Consider the following 10725-nt stretch of genomic DNA (forward strand, 5'->3'; position numbering starts at 1 on the left):
GTTGCGGCTGAGCACCCCTCAACCTCGGGCAAACCCTCCTGTTGTGACCATACTCACCAAACTCATAACATCTACACGAACGCTGCAGCTGAGGAAACTGAGGCTGACCCTGTCAACCTGAATGACCACCTGAAGTACCATGAGCGACCTGGGTAGCTGACTGAAAGGGCCTAGGAGGATGGCCTCTACCATAAGAACCTCTACCTCCAGACGAGGTACCACTGAATCTGCCTGCATGACGTGGCCTCTTATCCGACCCATGACCACCTCCCTGTGGCAAAACCCTCTCAACTCTATGGCCCACATCGGCGGCCTCCTGAAAAGTGATCTCACTCCCGGCCTGAGCCACTGTGCCCGGCTGACTTGCCACCGCTGGCTGAACTCCTGGAAGCAAACCCGCTCGAATGACGCTCTCCACGAAGCCTACCAATCGGACTAGAGCGTCCTGAAGAACTGGGATGCCAATGAACCCCTTTGGGACCTGAGTTGGGCCCATCGGGACTGCTGGGGCGGGAACCTCCTCCTCCAAATCAACCTGAGGCTCCGCTACCGGAGCTGCTGCTGGGGACTCGGACTACTGAGCGGTAGATGAAAAAGCGCGTGTTCTCGCCATCTGCGAAAGAACAGAGTAGAAATTCAATCGGTACTTGAGAAATAGAACCGCACGACAAGAAGGAACAAATGTGAAACTTTCCTAACTCTGTAGCCTCTGGGGGATAAATACAGACGTCTCCGTACCGATCCCTCAGACTCTACCGAGTTTGTCCCTGAGTTGGGAGACCTATGTAACCTAGTACTCTGATACCAACTTGTCACGACCCGGATTTCCCACCCTCAGGAGTCGTGATGGCGCCTACTGATAGGAGCTAGGCAAGCCAAATAAACTTACTTCTTTTAGCATTTAACTTCCATTAAATGAAACAAAACATAATATGATAAAGCGGAAGTCTCAAATGTAATTAACCGAAAGAAATGCGGAAGTTTAACAAAATCCTCTACCCAAGACTGGTGTCACAATACTTACGAACGACTAGAGAATACTAAATACAAGGTTGAATGAAACATAGAACTGTCTGCTTCGGTACAAATGATAATAAACTGAATAAAATAGAAAGGGACTCCGGGCCTGCGGACGTCAGCAGGACTACCTCGAATGTCCCTGGACTGAAAGCTCGCTCCCAGAATGCTACTGCTACTCAAATGCTGCTCCAACACCTGAATCTATGGAAAAAGATGCACAGAGTGTAGCATCAGCACAACCGACCCCATGTGCTGGTAAGTGCCTGGCCTAACCCCGGCGAAGTAGTGACGAGGCTAGACCAGACTACCAGATAAACCATTGCAGATATATATACAAGTACAACAAAATAATAAGTAAACAATTAAAATTGGGAGGGGAACATGCTTATTGGGTAGCAGATAAAGCGGAATGTCAGGAATAACAAAAGTGACTACATCCGATTTCTTCTAATACAGAATAAGGGAAAACAAACCACTTTCACTTGTTTCAATTTCCTTTCGTTGCAGGCGTGCAACTCGATCCCATTTCTCATAATATCACGTGGTAGGCATACCACTCGATCCCATTTCATAATATCACGTGGTAGGCGTACCACTCGATCCCATTTCACAATATCATGTGGTAGGCGTACCACTCGCTCCCATTTCATAATATCACGTGGTAGGCGTACCACTCACTCCCATTTCATAATATCACGTGGTAGGCGTACCACTCGCTCCCATTTCATAATATCACGTGGTAGGCGTACCACTCGATCCCATTTTATAATATCACGTGGTAGGCGTACCACTCGATCCCATTTTATAATATCACGTGGTCGGCATGCCACACGATCTCATTTCATAATATCTCGTGGTCGGCGTGCCACACGATCCCATTTCATAATATCTCGTGATCGGCGTGCCACACAATTCCATTTTTTTCAACACAATACACAAAATAATCCCGGCAAGGGAGAAAGATGTTATAATAAACTATCCCGGCAAGGGAGATCCAGCTATAACCAAACTTACTCAATTTCTACTCAACACAATTAAATCAATACTCAGTCTCATCAATTACTGGCTCAGTGTTAAAGATTTCCAACCAAGTCCTCATAAACAATAATTAAGATTTCGATAATATAGCAATTCAGGACTCACTGTCATGCTCGACACCAGTGTATAGATACTCGTCACCATGCCTATACACCGTACTCGACAAATAGCAATTAGCAAATAAGACTCTACTCCTATTCCCTCAAGCCAAAGTTAGACCAAACACTTACCTCGAATGCTCCAAACTCAACTCAAGCCTCTAGTATAGCTTTACCCCTCGAATTCGGCTCCAACTCAATCGAATCTATGAAATAACGACTTTATAATATCAATAATAGCCAAACAAATCAAACCCAATGCCTAAATATAGATTTCCAACCTTTCTTCCAAAAATTCCAAAATCGACCCCGGGCCCGCTTGGTCAAAACACGAGGTTCGAACCAATTCCATATCACCTGTTCCCCCACGAGCCCGAATATACAATTTGTTTTCAAATTCGACCCCAAAACGAGGTCTAAATCGAAGCAAATAGAAAAGCCCTAACACTACCCATTTCCCCCAATTTCAACCTTAGATTACATGATTTGAGCCTAGGAATTGATGAATGATGAAGAAAAAATGAAGAAAACAAGTGGGAATTTACTTACCCAAGTGGTCTTGAAGAATGGGGGCTTCAATGGACTCCTAAGTGCTTGAGGAAGAAGAGAGCTCGTCTGTTTTTGAATGAGACCCGTAGCTACTGTTTCTGAAAATTTAAAAAAAATCACTGGGAAAAATTGGTCTATGCGATCGCATAGAGGAAGGGGAAAATGTTCACTGTGATCGCGAGCTAGTCTATGCGATCGCATAGAGGAAAATGGAGGGCTTCTCAGGCTAGCACTACGCGATCGCGGGAGGGAAGGGTGCGATCGCATAGAAGGAATTGGCTGAGGTATGCGATCGCGGAGTCTACTATGCGATCACATAGAACAAATCTGGGCACTTCAAGATTTACACTATGCGATCGCGGAAGCTCCTATGCGATCGCATAGAACAACATACCAGATATCAGAACTGAACATTTCTGCAACTTTTTCCTAAGTTCAAAACACCCCGAACCACCTCCGAAACACTCCCGAGCCCTCGGGGCTCCTAACCAAACACACACACTAACTCAACCACATCTTACGAACTTAACCGTGCGATTAAATCGCCAAAATAACATCATAAACGAGGAATCAAACCTCAAAATCATCACTTTTTCATCAAACTTCATAAACTTTCATTTTTAGATATTTAGGTCCGAAACACGTCAAATGACGTCCGATTTCAACCAAATTTCACAGAAAGCGCTTAAACCACATATAAGACCTGTACCGGGCGCCGGAACCAAAATACGGGCCCGATACCAGCACGTTCTAATCAATTTCCTTTTCAAATTTCCATATTAATTCCAGAAAAACAATTTCACAGAAAAATTTATTTCTCGGGCTCTCGACCTCGGAATTTGACTCCGGGCATATGCCCGAGTCTCATATTTTTCTACGGACCCTACGGGACCGTCAAATCATGGGTCCGGGTCCATTTACTCAAAATGTTGACCAAAGTCAACTTAATCATATTAATATCAAAATTCATCAATTTTTACACAGAATTCATATTTAAATTTTCCAGCTACGCGCCCGGACTGTTACGCAAATCGAGGCAAGTAAAAGTGAGGTTTTCAAAGCCTTGGAATCACGGAATGAAAGAGAAAACAGGTGATGACCCTTTGGGTCGTCATACATATCTACCCTTCACATCCCCTTAGTGGTCATTCAAAGCGAGTGTTGGTCAACGATTTCTGTTGCGTGCTGTTACCCGTCCCTTCTTAATGGTCCTGGAGGGATTTAGGACCTTTACCTATAGGTGGTTCTAGACAGACCCCTAAGGTTTTAAAGGTGAAAATACTAAGGCGACAATCAAGAACAATTAGGACTTTAGCACATAAGATAAAAGGGAGCAATTAGAGGCTCAGGTTTACCTCCTCAAACAATACATATAGGCAGCACGACTCAAGCACAAATAAGGGCCTTTTGTTAAGCAGTATCCTAAGGCATGATGTCTAAGTGAAATATACAGAAGACAGGCAGTTTATTTTGTAAACTCAGAAGTAATGACCCTAGCATGTTGCCTACTGAATGTTTTTATAAAAACTTGTTAAACCAGAACAACATTAAGTCACAGAAACAATTTCAGAGTTACAAGATTTGAAAACGTCCTATAGGCTTGCCTATACGCGGAATACTGATGACTACATAACATTTTATATAGTGAAACAAGGCAGGTCTTTAAAACAGACTCTTTTAATCCCTATGGGCATGCTGTCTTATGATAGATTGAGGCAATTTTTGAAAGAACTTGTTTTAGGGAAAATAGACCATTAATTAACTAGTTTCGAAGTGAGCTAATCGTTAATCAAATTGATTTATTTTAAACTAAACTAGTTGAGATCTGTAGGCAGAATTTCTGGTGGCGTTCCGTATAGGCATGGTATCTAGTTTTAATACTGATTTCAGAAACTTTGCAGGCATAATGACAAATAAAAAAACATGTAAAAACTTGTTATAACGGAAGCTGGATTGGGATTATATCCTATAGGCATGGCATCTACTTGTTAAATTGATTTAAGACCTACAAGCATGATTTTTATTATGGAATCACTTGAGACCATAGGCATGATTTTTAACATGGTAAAGCAAGCATAGCAAAAAAATGTAAAGTCCTATAGGCATGGTTTCTGGCATGGTAAGGCAATCATATCGAAATGTAATGTCCTATAGGCATGATCTCTACTCGTACTACCCCACACAAATGTAGCTACCCCCCTCCCCCCTTTTCACTAGTTGTCCCAATATTCGTTTACAAATAATTACAGACCATATGAATGAATTACATAAGTAGATAAGAAAATAAGAAGTTATTCTATAGGGAGCCTACAGATAGGTCCAGATTTCCAAAGCCTACATTAGCCTCAAATGCCCAAATTCCATAGACAATGTCATAGTCTAGGTGCATTAAAGTTCCCTAAGGATCTCAAGGATCCCAGGCAGTGCTTACACCTAGACTTGGTAACCAAATTGAATAAGTGCAGTGTGGAAGGGCCAGCCTCAATATGCCAGAGTTCAAAGGGTTCTCTAGAGGATGCCAAGGCAGTACACATACTGGAGGGGGCAGAACCTATTGACTTAGGAGTAGAGTGAGAGTGCTTGACACAATTTGAAAGGTCTTAGTAGGAAAACAGTATTAAAAGAAGGTTTGTTTGAAATAACTTGTGGAGTAGAAGAGGGAGTCATGCAGTAAAACAACTTTGAAAAGAGAAAGTTACATGATTAGACAACAGCAAATCGAACATGGAGCCCAAAAACACATCAGCAATACTCACGGGACCAAAACAGGAGGAAAGAACCTACATACAGGGGTGATGGGGATTGGGGATACATAGAGCACATGATTGTAAACACATAATAGGCAAAGGTCTTAGGAATTGGTACAGACATGCTCAGACATAACTGATCAGCCATTGTCACAGAACCAGCAATGCTTAAGGGGGTTCAGTATAGGATCCACATGATTTAAGATCAACCTCATAACCATACAAGTTCAAGAGTGCAGACTACTTCATAAGGAGACTTATACCAGGAACTAGATAGAGCAAAATCACATGGAGACAGACTACATAGAGGGGGGGTAACATGTTCATACTGATCCTGAGGAAGAGGAGTACATAACATGCAAATCATGTAATCATATTAACTGCAAGTTTCACAGCAAAACCATAAGTAAAAGCAAACTAGAAACAAGATGAACTGAAGCAATAAAAGAACTATATTGTTGTTGGAACTTGAATTGAAACTAGAACATACCAGTAAAGAAGACAGTAAACAAAGTGAAGGAGCAAGAGAGCACAATAGTTAGTCTTAGCTTGCAGCCGGCTAACTCAGAATAATAGCAAGTAGCACAAAAGAGAGAGTAGAAAGTTTAAGTGTGGGAGAGAGCTTTATGAACCAAAAATGTTCGTGTCCTTGTGTTAATGAGAGAGTTTGTGTATATTAGTCATTCAAAATTAGATAAAAATAAGGTATGAATCATAGTAGCATAGTAATTATGGAACTCAGAATCAATTAGAGCAAAATCAGGATAAGTACTCCCTTAAGTTAAGGGAATTAATTCAAACGGTAATAAAAAGTAACAGATAAGGAAACAAATCAATGTATGATTAATAAGGAAAGATTCAAATTCATTAAGTATAGGGTAAACAATTAGGGCTAAGTTCAGGACACTCTAATTAAGAAAATAGTCAGTAACAATAAAGTACCACAACAGACAAGGTAGGTGAATCAGTTAATTCCAATAGAAGAGGTAGAAATTGAGGGTTCAAAGGAAGGTCTTTCAATCAAACCATAAAAATAGGGAATCCAGAATCAATCAAAGAGGAGATCATGATTCAGTATTCAACATATAAATAGAGAAGATAAGAATAACCAGACATAGCAAACACGCAGGTTAAACAGTATCAATAGAAAGAGGCAAGTCTGAGCAGTCAAGATGATCATAAGAACATAGAGGTGATATAAGTTAGGCATAAGAAACTCAGTATAAACACATTCGAAGCGAGATAGTCATAGAAACTCAAACAAGAACAGGTTAGTCACAAAATCAAACAAAGAAACCTAGAGGTTTTTAACGTAGGCAAGTTGAAGAGGTAGTAAACTCACAGAATCAGTCGAAGTATACGAGAAAAAAGAAGTTTAAACATTAAAATCAGTTTAAATAAAGTTTTAGAAGAAGTTCCGAAAACTCTAATTTTAGAAGAAGGTGAAAACACTTTGGAATCGTTGAATTCTTGTAAAGAGTTCCAAGGATAGTGTAAAACATCAAAGAAACAGACTCAAATCGTTTTAAAATCGTACAGATCTAGGAGATGTAGGCAAAAAACAGGGTTTCAGAAGAAACCCAAGTAGAGATGAAAGAACCTGTCTAGAATCCCAAGGATCATAACAAGTACATCGTGATTTTGCTCGAAATCACACTGAAGTAGCCAAGAACAACAAAATAACAAACCCTAGATGCAAGTCAGTGTGGCCCAGGGCCCTTGAAGGCCTTAGAGAAGGCAAGCATTGTCGACGCCCCCTTTTTCTCGCGAAATCGGGTTTACGACATTTGGGAGGACAACTATATTCCCGTTTGGGAATTGGGTTTTTGGATTTGAAGAGTCGCCACCTAATGATTAAGTGCATTAGGACACTAAGGGTTTTTGAGTTGGAAAACCAGAGTTCGGGTAAGGGCTAGAAATTATCCCGAGGGGAAGGTGTTAGGCACCCCTCAAGATCCACTAGTGTGGTTCCCGGCCATGTTATATTGTGACTTCACATAATCAAGTAGGCAATTAAGGGATCAAATAGAAAGGGACTTGCACACAAGTTTAAACTCATTTGAGAAAAAGATAATGCAGGATTTCATGAAAAAAGGATTTAAATAACTTATAGAGAAAACAAGTAAGAAAACACATAAAGGGAGGGGAGTCCTAGGTTTATACATAATATGGATCACCCCACACAACACTCGGTAACCGTTTATACACGTGGTGTTATCGCGTGGTCATCATATCCATATTCTACCCTCCCACCCCGTAAAGGTTAGTTTGAAAACGTGTGAGTTGGTCACGAGGATTATTACGTGCTATTACCCGTCACGTCCTATAAGTCCCGGAGGGTGTTTAGGACTACTAATCCTATGAGGTGAGTGCTAGGCTGAACCCCTAGGTTTTAAAGGATAAAATCCTAAACAACAAGTAGAGAAACAGTTAGGACTTGCACAGATGGGGTACACATAAATAGTTATATGGCTCAAATATCCCTACACAAGTAAGTCATGTAAGTAGCACGTTTCAAACAGCAATAAAGGTCTCAGATTCAGAACCTCAACATGAATTCTAGATGTGAAAAACAGTGGCAAACAGCAAGTCTTAATGAATTTCAGAAATATGACTGATTATTTTGAAAATCCATTTTTTGGTTTTGAACGGGCGGTACATAACTAATCGAGTTATGTTTTTGATTGATTTTAGCAAACGTTAGGCCTAAGGTTTGCCTAGGCGTTTTATTGAGTACTTACCCAGATTAAAAAGGGTAGACATGCTGAAAATAGATCCGACAGTACACCTAAAAAAGGATATCTACATGTGAGTTATGCATGCGGAGACAGTATTGTTTCAAAAGAAGAAGTTATTTAGTGCTATTTCTGATGAAGCATGTAGTTAACATCATTAATATCTAACGTAGATCCTTAAATGAACACGGATGTGATGATATGCATACATGAATAGACCTACGGAGACATGATATCTAATGCAAACATGTCCTATGCAGGATCTCTATTGCGCACAGAGGTGAAGTAAATCCTAAAGCATGTTTTCTACCCAAAATTATGCTAAGCATAAATCATCCCCAGCCCTGAAGTGTTTTACAAATAATTATTACATACCAAAATTGCTGAATTACACAACTGAATAAAAGGAAAATCAAGAAGCTATACTATAGAAAGCCTAACAGTAGGCCCAAAGTACCAGATCCACTTGCCATATGCCATGGCCTTACAACCCAAGTGTGTCATAGTCTCTAAGGATCTCAGAAGATCCTGGACAATGCTCACACCCAGGCACCCTAGCCAAGAATGAGTAAGTGCAGTGTAGAAGGCCAGCCTTGAGAGTCAGAGTTCAGTGGGTACTCAGAGGTTCCCAAGGCAGTGCTCACTCGAAGGGGGCGGAGCCTAGAGTCTAAGAATAGTGTGAAGTGCGGGAAGAAGAGTTTTAAAGAGAATTTCAAGTTTGAAAAGAGTAATTAAGACAACAGCCTTGAAAAGATGATTTCAGAAAATGATGAAAGATTTTGGTAAAATATTTTTTATCACAGAGAGAAGCAATACAACGACAGCTAGCAGGTAAAGAACTCATGAAAGAGCAAACACAAACAGGGGTAAGGGATTGGGGACAGATAACTTTGATATTAGCACTTAAATAGAGCTATAGTTATCACATAATTACCACATAGTTGCTACAATAATAGCACAGATTAATAGGGTTAGGATTACATAACACTCAAGTAGCAGGAGAGGCAGGTTTGAGTAGATAATGAGAGCATAGTGACAACAACCAGGTCAGGGGAGGATCAGCAAATCATGAGCACATAAAGACTAAAGTATCAGAAGGAACTAGAGACATATCAGACTTAAATAAAGCGAGGGATATGGGTATAGCAATGACATGATCACAAGGAACCATATGGAAAACAAGACACACATTCAGACTTAAGCTAGTTTCATGATAAGCAGTGGAACCAAAGGATGAAACACATAAGGAATAGTAAGTAAGTAAGCAAAAATTGGAGCATGTTGTGTAGATGCTACAAAGTTAAATAGCAAAACATACCAGTTAGAGACTAGGGGATAGCAAAGTGCTGGAAATAACACAGCAGTAGCAGTATGCAGGACAAGGAAACAACTACAGGACAGTAATATGTAGGATGAGAGCAGCAGTGGTATGCAAAAGCACAAGAGCAGTAGAGACTACTCAGTCTTGAGTGTGTTTTTGTGATCATTGATTTCAGAGGCAATTTGTGTCAGTTTCTTTTTCGTGTGAATCATAGTGTGTGTGTAAAGAGGGAAGACAGGTCTTTATATAGTTTTGAAAACAAGTAGTACATAGGCAAAGAGTGCACAAACATAGAAATAGCAATCAATTAGTGTCAATTAAGACAACTGAACTCCTTTAATTAAGGAATCTAGTTCAAACGGTGAGTCAAGGTAGAATAAGGAAAGAAATCACTCCAGCAAGGCTAATTAAGGCAAGGAATCACATAGTGCATAATCAAGGCCAAATACATAGTGGGGTAATTAAGGAAAGGTTGAAATAACCGTGTAAAAATAGGGTATCAGTTCGAGATCAACAACAGGGATCCCAGATCAAATCGTAATCCTAGGGAATCCAAAGTAATTAAGGAAAGCATCACATAAATATAGAAATAATTCAAAATTGGAACAGAATTGCATAAGGGATACACGAGATCATATTTTTTAAGGAAAGTATCACAAGCATGAGATTTTTACACAAGAGGATCAGTACAAATCATCAAATAAACAACCAGTAGGGCAAGAGTCGGAATTATTGAGCATTTAAATAGCAGTCACATGGTTAACAGGAAGAGATGTTCATAGAAATCAACAGGAAGAGGTCATAGTAGCGAATTAAACAGGAGTCACGGAGAACACATGAATGCACACAATTAGGTAACCAAATGATACACATAATAAGGGTTAACCTAAAATTGGGATTTCAGCATAACAATCAAGGCAACAAGAAAGCATAAAATAATCGATTACACAGTAGAGGCGTTTTAAAATCAAAGAACTGTTTCGAGAACTTGGTCGAGAAACCCTAGTTCTTAAAATTGTTAAAAATAGAATTTTTTCGGAGAAAAACACGAAGAAACTTCATAGAATCGTAAATAGAGAACGGATCTTAAAAGAAAACCCAGAATATAGAGAACTAGGGTTTCGTGGAACCCAGAAAAGAGGGCAAACCTCATGAACGACATGGATTTAGCCGGAGATACTGCAAACTTACTCAAACGGCCGGGGATTGACCGGAAA

Source organism: Nicotiana attenuata, unplaced genomic scaffold (assembly GCF_001879085.1).
Source record: "Nicotiana attenuata strain UT unplaced genomic scaffold, NIATTr2, whole genome shotgun sequence".
In the NCBI taxonomy this organism is placed as follows: domain Eukaryota; kingdom Viridiplantae; phylum Streptophyta; class Magnoliopsida; order Solanales; family Solanaceae; genus Nicotiana; species Nicotiana attenuata.